This window comes from Podarcis liolepis (genome assembly GCF_965112155.1).
Source record: "Podarcis liolepis genome assembly, contig: HAP1_SCAFFOLD_160, whole genome shotgun sequence".
In the NCBI taxonomy this organism is placed as follows: Eukaryota; Metazoa; Chordata; class Lepidosauria; order Squamata; family Lacertidae; genus Podarcis; species Podarcis liolepis.
In genome coordinates this window covers 1-13154 of record NW_028148871.1, presented here as the reverse complement: position 1 = coordinate 13154, position 13154 = coordinate 1, and the positions used below count along the sequence as shown (strand labels likewise).

Below are 13154 nucleotides of genomic sequence, written 5' to 3'. Positions count from 1 at the left end.
TTGCATGGCGCACCTCACTTTGTTAACAGAAGGAGCCAGCGTACAGCTTCCGGGTCATGTAAGAGGCTTCTGGCGAACCAGAGCAGCTCACAGAAACACTTTCAAAATCCTAGGTTGGCAGGAGCAGGGACCCTGCAAAGGGAGCTTATCCAGTCATGTGCATTTGAACTGCCGACCTTCTAATCGGCAAGTCCTAGGCTCTGTGGTTTAACCCACAGCGCAACCCGCGTCCCTTCTTTCTTACCTTTGACCCCTAGTTAAAAACTACTTTCTGTGGCCTTCTTTACTCCAACTCCAAATTCTCCAGCTTGTTGTGCATCTGGCTAAAAGTAGCATTTTCATTAGGGAAAACATCTCATAAAGAGATTTTTCTGCACCTGCGGCCTCAGGTATGCCTTGCAGGGCATCCCAAAACAAAACTATATTCCTGACCCAGGGCTTAGGGGCATTAGGGTTAGGGGATAAAGACTATAATTTTTGGTAAGCCTGTTTATTCTGAAAGTGGTGTTGGTGAAGGAAACGGCAGACTGATCCTGGTGCAAGCACAGGAGACAGGGGTCCCATCCCAACGCTCACCCTCTCAAACCCAGAGGATCCCAAGACAATTTGGCTCCTACCGTTCTCTGTATGGGTCCTGCTCCTCTTCCAGGCAGGCGCTGAAGGTGGGATGAAGGCCTTGTCTGTCATGATTAGGGAGGGAAGACAGATTAGGGGGGAGAAGGCAGAGCATTCTCTCCATCTCCCCCTTCTACTCAGAAGTGTGTGCAGGGAAGCCCATTCATTTCAGAAACCCTCGTTTTCCCCCACCCTTTTGTTCCCCCACCATGCATGAGTAGGCTTGTGCCCAAAACATAAGGGTGATAACAAATCTAACACTAAATCTAACATTAAGGAACGAAACACAGACAATTATCAGTGGGCCCAATTTCTTTCAGATGAACTGAAAGAGTAGGGATAAAAGAGGCACCCATCGTTTGTACTGCATCATTTACTCCACAAACTTGTTTCTTCTTTCTCAAGCACATTCCAAAGTATCATGATACTGCATATATACCTATATCTGGAAGGGACCCCAAAGGTCATCCAGCCCAGCCCACGGCAAGGCAGGAATATGCAGGAGAACCAGCAACCTTGGTTGTGCCGTCAGTGTTGCCCTATGAAATGGCACTTTTAAGGCACTTTAAACTGCAGCTGCAAGTTGTGCCATGAAGCACCCCTTGCCATCCCCTTTTGCTGACTGGGAGCGGAGGAGGTGCTGCTTACAGTCTCCCCAGGAGCTTTTCAACAGTCAGGAGGAGGCCTGAAGCCTTTGGGGGGATTGTACATCTGCTAAGAACATTTATACCTCCAGAAAAGGAAACTACCATGAGCCTGCTCTAAGGGAATGCTCATGAGTGTTTAAAGGGCTTTTCTTTAAAACACCTCTCTTAACATTACAAACTGTTGCATACATCCGTGCCAGTGTTTGTCAATGTAAATGATTCAACTGGCTTTTGGTTTTGGCCCCGTTGCAGGGGCTCAGCCCACTTAGTGTCCTGCCATTGGGGCTCCCAGCCTATATGCATAGCGGGGGACAGGCTTAAATCTTTGCTTTGCCCCTGCTGTGGAGCACATTGCACAGTTGATTTTTAAGGGCTGACACACACAACCACCCCCAAACTGTATTCTGAAGCACTTTCCAAAGAATCATATGATGGTGGGTGAGTGGGTGAGTATATATCGGGAAGGGACCCCAAGCGTCATCCACTCCAACCTGCTACAAGGCAGGAATCCACCCTTCTGCAGCTGCAACTTCGGTTCCGCCAGGAAGCCCCCTTGCCATCCCCTTTTGTCCTGCCTGAAGTTCTCGGGCTGATATGCTAACCTCCAGGCAAAGGAAAAACCATGAGCCTACTCTGAAGACTCATAAATGTAGAAAGTGCTTTTCTTTAGAGCACCTCTCTTAACACTGCAAGCTGATGCAAGTGTCCCCAACTGGTGTGAAGTTGCTGGTTTGTGAATATTAAATATTCCTACTTTATTGATCTGAATTACTCAAACGGCTTTTAGTGCTGCCCACTACAGCAGGGGCTGGTCCCCATTTCTTCTTCTGCTGTTCAATTCAGAGTATCTGCTCAAAAATCAAACAGAAAGCAATGGAGGGTTGCCATTAAGGCTGGGGCGAGAGGGCAAACTGGGTCTTCTAGACCCAAACTGGGTTTTGGATGCTCCATTAGACAAACCAGCCAGCTCTGCCTCTCTAATTCACTGGGCTTGCTTGCAAATTAATTCTCTTTTTTAATTTATGCCTCTTCCAAAACATTTATCTTAAGATTTAACGTGCAAGTGTACCACTTTTGGATCTCTGGTTGGATTATGTGGATAAATCGATAGATGAAAAATCGGTGTCTTGAGTAATTACCTGGTTATAGCAATGGTTCATCTGAATAAATTAAGTTTCCAACCCATTGCTTTGTCGCCTTTTGATAGCCTAACAAGAACAGGAAAAAGGAGACATACCTCACCAGCATAGAAGCCAGGAGGCTCTAGCCTACCCCAATCAAATAAATAAAATTATTCAAGTATATTTTTACTGTACTGTACTGTGGTGGTTACGGGGGATGAGGCCAAGCCCCACTTCGGTGGGTGTAATATATCAGGAGTGGGTTTTTTAAAAAATGTTCTTATATGTTAATGTCTTTCTATTGTTTCCCTTTTACCTTCATGACTTTTCCGACATCTTCTCTTCTCCCTTCATCACGCGAAGTTTCCTCCTCCTCCTCCTCCTTTTCAGAACAGGAATTCAGCAGAGCAGACCTAAGAAATATCAATAATGTCAATTATTTTCACAAGAAGGGAATGAGGGTTCCCCATCAAAGCAAACATATATGTCTAGCCCAGATTCAAATGGAAGAAAGAAACAAGTGGGAAAGGAGCCTCCTCTCCCTAGGAGCCATCATATGGACTAACTGGAAGAAATGTGTTTTTCTTCTTTATTTTTTCTTGTTTATTCTTGTTTCTTCTTTCTGAAGCACTTCCCCAAGAATCACATAATGGTGCATCTAGCTGGAAGGGACCCCAAGGGTCATCCAGTCCCACCCGCCGCAAGGCAGGAATCTGCGAAGGAACCACAAGGGTTCATTTAATAATAATAATAAGTAGAGGAATTGGGATCTAGAGGAATTAGCTGGTTACAAAAGCACCGCTTCAAGCAGCTTCCAAAACATTAAAGGCGGCCTGAGGGGGAAAGCAATGGAGATCTGCACTTTATTTTATATAAAAAATAAATTATTACCATTATCACAGTCAGTTACTCTGGAGTTGCTTCTCCCCCAATTCCAATATATAAAAATAGTATACTGCTAAGGCTTGGGGGGGAAGAGGCTGTGTCCCACTTGGGTGGCTGTGATTTAGAATAATAATAATTTAACATTTAATGATATTAATAATGTATTGCTATTTCCCAGCCCCCAACAGAATATTTTTTTAAAACCGACAAAACATCATACACTACAAACTTCCCTCACCCTTTTATAATAACAATAATAATAATAATAAAATTAAATGATAATAAGAATGTATTACTCTTTCCCAGGCACCAAGAGAATTTTAAAAAACGATAAAACGACAAATTTCCCTCACCCTTTAACAAGAATACGCATTACAATAATGATAACAATTTAAAAATGAAGGATAATCCTCATTTCTTCCCCTTCCACAACAGAATATTAAACAATTCGACAAAACGTAATATATCCCAAACTTCCCTCAGCCTTTTCTAATTATAATAATAATAATAATAATTTTAAAAGCAATGATGATAATCCTTTATCATTATTTCCCGCCCGCTCCCAACAAAAGAGTCTTAAAAACTCGACCAAACTCACGCGCTTCCCTCGAGAAAATGGCGAAGGAGACGCTGAAGAGAAAACGCGCCCAAGGCATGGCCCCGCCCACAGCCCGACCTGGGATTGGCCCAGAGGCCGACCTATCGCCGCCGAGTTTACTGCTGCTGCGGCTGCGGGCGCGTGCGTGGAGCGAGGGGGTTCCTAGGGCGGCCATTTTGGGCCAGGGCAAAGGGACTGGAAAGAGGGGGGAAGAAAGGGCAGAAGACGCGCCACCGCCGCCATGTTGGTTGAGGGCCTTCGACGGCGATAGGTCGGCCTTTGAGCCAATCCCAGGCCGGGCTGTGGGTGGGGCCAGCCCTTTCCCGCTTTTTCTCCTCCCAGCTGTTTCTCAGCTGCTTCTCCTCAGCTCTTTCCCACGCCCGGGACGCCAAGGCAGTTTTGGCGCCTTTTTATTACAATAAAGGATTATTAGCAGTACTTTTAAAATTATTTTTATTTTTATTATTGGAAAAGGCGTGGTGAAGTTTGCAATACAGTATGTTTTGTCCCGTTTTTAATATTCTGTGGGGAGCAGCTGGGGAAGGGGAATAAATGAGGATTGTCCTTCATTTTTAAATTGTTATCATTATAATTATAATGGTTATTCAGCTAAAAGGGTGAGGGAAGTTTGTAGTATATTATGTTTTCCCATTTTTTAAAAACAATACTCTGTTGGTGGCTGGAAAATAGTAATAAATTATTATTATTAAATGTTAAATTATTATTATTATTATTATTATTATTATTAATCACACCCACCCAAGTGGGACACCCTAAGCCTTAACAGTATTGTATTTTTATTTATTCGAATTGGGGGGAGAAGCAACTCCAGAGGAACTGGCTGTAATAATAATAATTCTAATTATTATTTATATAAAATAAAACTTCACATCTCCATTGCTTTCCCTGTCAGGCTGCCTTTAAAACTGTATTGGAAACTGTAGCTGAACAGTGTATTGTTCAGATGAAGCACTGCTTGGTTTTGTAACCAGCTCATTCCTCCAGATCCCAATTCCTCCACTTATTATTATTATTATTATTATTATTATTATTATTATTATTATTACAAAATGAACCCTATTGGTTCCTTCGCAGATTCCTGCCTTGCAGCGGGTGGGACTGGATGACCCTTGGGGTCCCTTCCAGCTAGATGCACCATAATAATAATAATAATAATAATAATAATAATAATAATAATAATAAATTATATGATTCTTGGGGAAGGGCTTCAGAAAGAAGAAACACATTTCTTCCCGTTTGTCGTCTGCTGGCTCCTTTCCCACTTGATTCTTTCTTCCACTGCAATCTGGGCTGGACATATTCGATGTCTGCTTGGACGGGGACCCCTCTTTCCCTTCTTGTGAAAATAATTGACATTATTGATATTTCTTAGGTCTGAATTCCTGCTCTGAAAAGGAGGAGGAGGAGGAAACTTCGCGTGACGAAGGGAGAAGAGGAGGTGGAGGAAAAGTCATGAAGGTAAAAGGGGAAAAATAGAAATAGAAATTAACATACAACACATAAGAACATTTTTAAACCACCCCAGTCCTGATATATCCCACCGACCCCCCAAACAGTACAGTACAAATCCAGTAAAGTGTTTGTATTTATTTGATTGGCACCTCCTGGCTTCCCCCATGTTGGTGAGGTTTGTCTCGTTTTCCTTTTCTAAAGGGGACAAAGCAATGGGTGGGAAACTTAATTTCTTCCGCTGAACCATTGCTTGAACCCGGTACCATATTTTTGGCTCCAGAGGACGCCCGTTTCCTCCCCTAACAAGGAAGGGGAAATGTCTGTGCGTCTTGTGGGGCGAAGCCAGCCAGAGCTGAGCCGGGAGGAGGGAGGGAGGGAAGGGGATCCATGCAGCGGATTCCCTCCTCCCAGGCTCCCTTTGCAAAGCGGGAGGGGAGCCCCTTACCCTCGGGTCAGCAGCTCCTCTCCCACTTTCCTGCTTCCAATCTGAGCGGAGGATCCATGGCTCCGCTTCCTTCCCTCCTCCGTGCTTGCTTGGAAAGGGAAAGGGGGGAAAGGGGGCAGGAAATAGATGGCGGGCAGGAAGACACAACCCCCCTTGGACCACTGGAAAGGCCACCTCAGCCTCCCCAGATTCCCTCTGAGGCGGCCAGGCTAATCTCGAGGGCCAGAAGAGCTGGAAATTGCATGGACTGTTTATTGAAAGACGAAAACATGCGCAGACGGGAAAGACAGCCTCCCAGGGTCCTGGGCACAACCCACGCTGGATATTCACACAGGGTCCATGGGTGGCATTGGCAGCTGGAGGAGCAGCCTGGTGAAAGAGCAAGGCCTGGTTTCAAGCTGAAGATCAGCTCTTTCGGGGTGGCCTCAAACAACCCTTTGGCTGCAAGGGGAATTCCCCCTCCCTTCATTCAGGGTGTGCCTGCCCTTTCCCCTAAGCTGAAAAAGCACCTTCAAGAGGGTGATGGGAGGCGACACGGTCGTCTTCCAGATGTGCAAAGAACCGCCCTCGCCACGCTAAACGGGACAGAAAGCCTCACACAGATCTGAAGCATAAATGGGAACCTAGGAACCTGACCCACTGCTCCATCTAGCTCAGTAATGTCAACACTGACTGGCAGCAGTTGGCCAGAGTTTCAGGCCTGGAGAAGCCGGGGATTGAGCGTGTGGTGTTCTGCAGGCAAAGCCACTGAGGTTACAGCTATTCCCTTTAAAAACAAACTAAGATTGTAGTCCCATCTGCCTCTGCTCCAACGTAAATCGGAGCCAGGGCACACAATATCAGTTTCGGGCATCTAAAACTATGAAAATGGGCTTATATACCTTGAGTTTCTGACGCTGCTCAACCGCATACTCAGTCAAATGTGGATGCCAAACAAATGAACTTTGTGGTTAACCCTGAAGCCTGTCTCTTTCTCTAGAATGCGTCTGATGGGCGTTTGCGCTGCCTCCCTTGGTTCTCTCGGCCTGATGCGTTTTTAGGCTTGGCTGGTCCTGGAGTATTGCAGTTGCTCTGGCCATTTCTCCGGCTCATTCTTGAAACAGCCTGGAGAGATCTCCTGTAAGTCCCACTTCCTCTGGCAGTAGTAATGGCCACACGGGGGCGCTGTTTATTTTCCTATTGAGGTCTATTCCAGTAATGGCCACACGAGGTCACTGTTTATTTTTCTATTGAGGTCTATTCCAGTAATGGCCACATGAGGTCACTGTTTATTTTCCTATTGAGGTCTATTCCAGTATTGGCCACACAGGGTCACTGTTTATTTTCCTAAATAAAAAAATTCCTTCCTTCCAGTAGCACCTTAAAGACCAACTAAGTTAGTTCTTGGTATGAGCTTTCGTGTTGGTCTTTAAGGTGCTACTGGAAGGAAGGAATTTTTTTATTTTGACTATGGCAGACCAACACGGCTACCTATCTGTAACTGTTTATTTTCCTATTGAGGTCTATTCCAGTATTGGCCACACGGGGTCACTGTTTATTTTCCTATTGAGGTCTATTCCAGTAATGGCCACACGGGGTCACTGTTTATGTCAGGGCTGCCGCCCAGTCCCAGCTCACATAGGACCAAGTCAGCCAGCGTTCAGTTTCAAAGAGTCTTTATTGGATTACAGGTTCCATTTCCAAACTGCAACGTGCAGCCCTACTTCTTCTAGGTCAGAACGACGAAGACCCGTCTGAGTCTCCGCCTCTAGCGCACCAGCTTAATACCCTAGCCTTGCTCCACCTCCTGCGCCTTTCCTTCCGTCTCTGGGTCCTCCTGCCCCCCTGGGTCTCTCCCTTCCTACTCTCTTCTGACGCGGACCCCCCTGACCCTTCCGCCTCCTTGCGGCGGGCTTTGGGACCCGGCTCACTCTCTGGGCTGCTGACTGCGCCAGCTTCCGCTACATTTGAACTTGGCGCGCGCGCCCAACTCTCCACTTTCCTCTTGATCGTTTCCTCGCTCCCCGAGGTGGGCGTGACTACTCCTGACTCATGCCCTCCCTCCTTCTGAAAGTCTCCGGAGCCCGATATCTGGTCCCCTTTTCCCCGCTGCTCCCGGCTGGGCACGTGGGTCCCGATCTCCAACTGCTGCTTTCTGATCCCTCTCTGGACCCTTCTTCCTGCGGTGTCCCCCTGCTCTGCCCCCTTGCTCTGGCTGCTGGCGCTCCCTTCTGGGAATCCTCGGACTCGCTAGACAGGCTCGGTGATCTCGGGTCGTCATCCCCACTCATCCTTCCTTCGTATTCCTCCCCCTCGCTCTCTGTCTCCTCCCTTCTCTGCGTCTCTGCTCCTGAACCCCTGACATCCATCCCCCCCTCGAAGCCCCCCCTTCCCCCCTCCCCGCTTTCAAGGGTGGTTGGTGGGTGCTCCGTCATCACGGGAGTGAATGTCGGATACAGTTCGCTCCCCGTTGCTGACCGCCAACTGAAGACCTCCGAGTCTTCCTCCCCGCGTTCGTCAACGGTGGTCTCCTCCGCCTCCATTTCGGTGCCGCCGTGCTCGAAACCAAGGTCCTCCCCGCAAACGTCCATGTCAGTCTCTGCGTCTGTCGCTGGACCCGGTGTCTCCTGCCACTTCCGGCGCCACTGCTCCTCTGGCCGATCGTCCCACCAATACGAGTTGTCGGACGCCGAACCCTCCGGTGACCCCTCTGGGGAACGTGTGCGCGGTGCGGGTTCCCCTTCCGAGTCGAAGCCATGGAACGTGCTGGAGGAAAGCGTGGGCGTGAACAACCAGTCGTCGAAGAAGCCCGCTGGCATAGGTCTGTGTGGGAAAAGGGCATGAAACTCATCCTTGAGCAGGGGTTCCTCCAAGGCGTAGTCCGGCACCCAGCTATTAGCACTGGCCCGGGTGCCCTCCCTTGCTAGGAGATATTCTACTCCGTCTTCCCCCCATCTGGAGTCCAAAATCTCCGTGACTTCGTTGATGGGGTCCTGCTGTGGCAATCTTCCCTCCTCCGTCCGCTCCGGAGACTGACTCGGTGCCGTTCCTGGTTCCTGGAACCTGTGCGGTGCCCTGTAGGGAGTGAGCACCGACCTGTGGAACACCGGATGCATCCTGGAACCCTCTGGTAGCACCAGCCGGAAAGCCACCGGGTTGATCTGCGCTTCGACTCGGTATGGACCGAGTTGCTTGTGCCCCAGCTTTCTCTTGGCTAACGATCGGGTCGGCACCGCGTGGGCTGCCAACCATACCCAGTCTCCCACTCGGATCTCCTCGCCCACTCGCCTGTGCTTGTCAGCTTGGACCTTGTATGCGTGCTTCGCCAGCTCCAGCTGCCGTCTGAGTTGATCGTGGACCTCTTGCAACTCAGATGCGAAGGCGTCCGCCGTCTGTGGTTCCCCTTCCCCCACTCTGTCCAGTCCCGGGAAGGTTCTGGGATTCCTCCCATTGTTGGTGAAGAACGGCGTCACCCCTGTGGATACGTGTTTCGTGTTGTTGTAGGCGAATTCGGCGAGCGGCAGGTAATCCACCCACGTCGCAGGCTGTTGATTGGCATAGCATCTCAGGTACTGCTGCATGATGGCATTGACCCTCTCCGCTTGCCCGTTGGTCTGCGGGTGCCTTGCCGATGTCAGGTTGATCTTGACGTTCAGGAAGCCCATCAGCTTTTGCCAGAAATTCGAGATGAACTGGCGTCCGCGGTCGGACAGTATAGACCGCGGCAGCCCGTGCACTTTGAACACGTGATCTATGAACAATTTGGCTGTTTGTTCTGCCGTGGCCACCTTCGCACACGGTATGAAATGTGCCATCTTGGTGAACAAGTCCACTACCACTAGTACAGCTGTCTTGCCTCTCGAGCTGGGTAGATCCGTGACAAAGTCCAGGGCCACTCTCTCCCATGGTTCAAACGGCATTTGCAGCGGTTCCAGTAGTCCCGCCGGTGGTTTGTGCACCGGCTTGGCCCTCTGGCAGGTGTCGCACCTCGCGACGTAGTCCGCGACTTCCCCCCTCAGTCTGGGCCACCAAAAGTCTCTTGCGACCAATTCCACCGTTTTTTCTGTGCCAAAGTGCCCGGCCGTGGGTGCGTCGTGCAGCTGCTGCAGTACCCGGGCGCGAAGTTCGTCTCCCGGCACGTAGACGGCCCCTTTACGTAAGAGCAAGCCGTCTCGTATCTGGAACTCGTCGCCCTTCGCCGCGCCCTTGTGCACCTCTGCCATCTTCGCCTGCGCGAATGAGTCGTCCGTCAACGCCCGTCGCACCGCATCCAGGTCTACTGTGGCTGAAGCGCACGCCCACGCTGTTGGCGCGAAGATGTGCATGGCCGCCGCTGGCGTCGCCTCTTCGAGGTACTGCGGTTTTCGGGACAGTGCATCCGCCATGATGTTGGTGTCGCCCGGGACGTACTCAATCCGGAAATTGAAGTCAGCAAAGAACTCCGCCCAACGGATCTGCCTCTGGTTCAGGAACCGAGCCGTGCGCCAGTGCTCCAGATTCTTGTGGTCCGTGCAGACCTGCACCGTGTGCTTGGCGCCGATCAGGAAGTGCCTCCACGCCTTGAAAGCTGCATGAATGGCAAGCAGCTCCCTATCCCAGATGGTGTAGTTCTGCTCCGACTTGCTGAGCTTTCTGGAGTAGAACGCCCCCGGCCTCCAGACCCCCTGCGGGTCCCTCTGCAGCAGTACCGCTCCCACTGCTCTATTGGACGCGTCTGTCTCCACCCTCAGCGGTCTGCTGGGGTCGATATGCAGCAGTTGCTCTTCCGACGCGAAGAGACGCTTGAGTGTCTGAAAGGACCGCTCCGCCTGCTCCGTCCAGATGAATTTCTTTTTCTTGGAGCTTAGCGTGTCCGTAATAGCTGCCGTCTGCATCGCGAACCCCTTGATAAACTTGCGATAGAAATTGGCGAATCCGACAAACCTCTGGACCTCTTTCCGGTTGCGCGGGCTCTTCCAATCCAACACCGCACGCACCTTGGCGCTGTCCATGGCTAGCCCCTTGTCCAACAGCTTGTAACCCAAGAAATCCACCTCCGTCGTGTCGAACTGGCACTTCTCCAGTTTGGCGTACAGTCTATGCTGCTGCAGCCTCTTCAGCACCTCCCGAACGTCCTGGTCGTGTGCTTGCTGCGAGTCAGAGAATATCAGGATGTCATCCAGAAAGCAGACGCACTTCTTGTAGAGGAGTCCCGCCAACACGTGATGCATAAAAGCTTGAAAACAGTGAGAACCGTTTTGCAAACCAAACGGCATCACTCTGTATTCGTAGGTGCCCAGAGGCGTGAACATGGCTGTCTTCCACTCATCGCCCTCCCTCATGCGGATGAGATTGTACGCTCCTCGCAGGTCCAACTTGGTGAACACGCGTCCCTTGCGCACCGTCGCCAGCAGGTCGTCAATCCTGGGCATAGGGAAATCGGAGGGCTTGGTCATTCTGTTTAAGAGGCGGTAATCCACGACCAATCTTTTTTGGGGCGTGTCCTTCTTCTTCACGAAGAAAACAGGACTGCCCCCTACTGCGCTGGACTCCCGGATGAAACCGCGCTGCAAATTGTGATCGATGAACTGTTTGAGTTCCTGTAGTTCGTCCTCAGACATGGAATATAGCTTCCCCTTCGGCAGCGTCGCCCCTGGCAGGAGGTCAATCTTGCAGTCATATTGCCTGTGCGGTGGTAGCTTGTCTGCCTCTTTCTCGCAGAAGACCTCCAGAAAGTCCGCGTATTTGTGGGGAACTGCTTGCAACGTTCCCAACTGCAGTTGTGAGTCCTCCTCCTCCCCCTCCTGCCTGGGCAGGATGCAGTGTTCTGCGCAGTAAGAGGAGCCGAAGATCAGCTGTCGCTGGTACCAAGCCAGCGTTGGACTGTGCCTGTCCAGCCAACTCATGCCCAACACAATGGGCGTGTCCGACAGTCGGGTGACATTAAAACTGATGACTTCCCTGTGATTACCAAGTTGCATCACCATTGGTGGCGTCTGCTTCACCACCTGCCCCCCTAGCAACTCTCTGCCATCCACTGTGACGACTTGCAGGGGCAGAGTGGCAGGCAGCAGCTTTATAGCGTGCTGCTCCACAAAATCCTGTGCTATAAAGTCTGCGTTGCTTCCAGAATCCACAGAAAGCGGCACCTCGATGGTGACGCCATTGGGTAGCTGGAGAGACGCTGTGAGCTGCACTACTGGTTTGGGTGGGAGGGGGTCCGTGGGTTGCAATATCGCTGGGGACTGCGTCACTGATGCGTCTGGCTGGGCCCCAGTGCCTCTGTCTCCAGCCAGACATCGTCGTTTCCCTGCTGGGCTTCGCTGCATTGCGTGGCCGCTTTCACCGTTGCGGAGGCTGCAGTGTGCTTGGAGCTCCTCTGGGGACACTCTTTCGCCAAGTGTTGAGGGCTCTCACATATGTAACACTTCCTGGTCCCTCTAGGAGGTTTGGTCTTGACTGCCGCCGGTGCAGAGGCTCTGCTAGCTGACTGAGCTCTGGCGCCTCCCACCTCCATAGGTTCCACTCCCCCTCCCGGCGGAGGTGTGGATTGCGCACGCGCTGCTTCCCTTGGAACGAAAGAGAAACTTCTCGCTGCTTCGCGCCCTCCACGTCCTTCATCTCTGCACCATGGACGTTCTTCCAGCCTCACCCCCACAGTCAGCGCCCGTTGGACCACCTCCTGCGTGCTTCGGGGCCTCTCCCCCCTCGCAATTTCATCCTTCACAGCAGAGCTCAGGCCCTCCCAGAACAGGTCCCTGACTGGGGGCGAGTCCCGGTCCCATTCCAATGCACTGACCAGCGCAAAAAAGCGGGCGTGATACTGCCGGACGCTCGCCCTCCCTTGTTTCAGTCCATGAATCTCCCGTCGGGCAAGATCCACATCAATGGTAGACAAAAAACACGCATCCATCGCTTTGATAAAGGCATCTGCACTCTGAAGCGCCGGATCTTTATCCCTCCACAAATTGCGCAGCCACGCTTTCGCATCCCCATACAAATGGGATAGTATAAACCCCACTTTCTCTTCCTCATCTCTAAAGTCTTTTGCCAGCAGTTGCAGTGCGCACATCACATCTGCTCGAAAGTTGGGGTACTGTTGTAAATTCCCATCGAAGTGAGCCACCAGCCCTCCTGCTCTCCGTGCCAACCCAACCCCCTCCGGTCTGGGTCCTGGCTGCCCGTGCTTAACCCATGCTTCAAACCTGGCGTGGAGATCTCGGTAGGCGGCTGCCGCATCCTCCTCCCTTTTCTTGGATGCCAGTACCTCCGCATTCAATTGGGTAACTGCCTGTTGCAGCGCTGAAACTTTCTCTGCTTCCGTCATCTCTGCCAACCGTCGTGAGCTTGCTCCCAAACACCGATCCCCTCCTCCAGCTGCTTCAGTCTCCGCTGCGAGGTATCAGGTGTCA

The 13154-nt window shown here is 50.9% G+C and overlaps 2 long non-coding RNA genes across 3 annotated transcripts; one reads left to right on the top strand and one right to left on the bottom strand.

The window, feature by feature from the left end:
• Positions 1–555: 555 nt before the first annotated feature.
• Positions 556–3928, bottom strand: LOC310699010. 2 transcript variants are annotated; one of them, XR_014521886.1, is made up of 3 exons: positions 3867–3928; positions 2700–2796; positions 556–680 (listed from the first exon to the last, which is right to left on the bottom strand). It is a non-coding gene; the product is annotated as an uncharacterized lncRNA (long non-coding RNA). The 2 variants fall into 2 exon arrangements; XR_014521887.1 differs by lacking the exon at positions 556–680 and having other exon boundaries at positions 2576–2796.
• A 139-nt stretch (positions 3929–4067) lies between these two features.
• LOC310699009 lies at positions 4068–6938 on the top strand. The gene is made up of 3 exons (XR_014521885.1): positions 4068–4371; positions 5260–5345; positions 6764–6938. It is a non-coding gene; the product is annotated as an uncharacterized lncRNA (long non-coding RNA).
• Positions 6939–13154: the final 6216 nt, after the last annotated feature.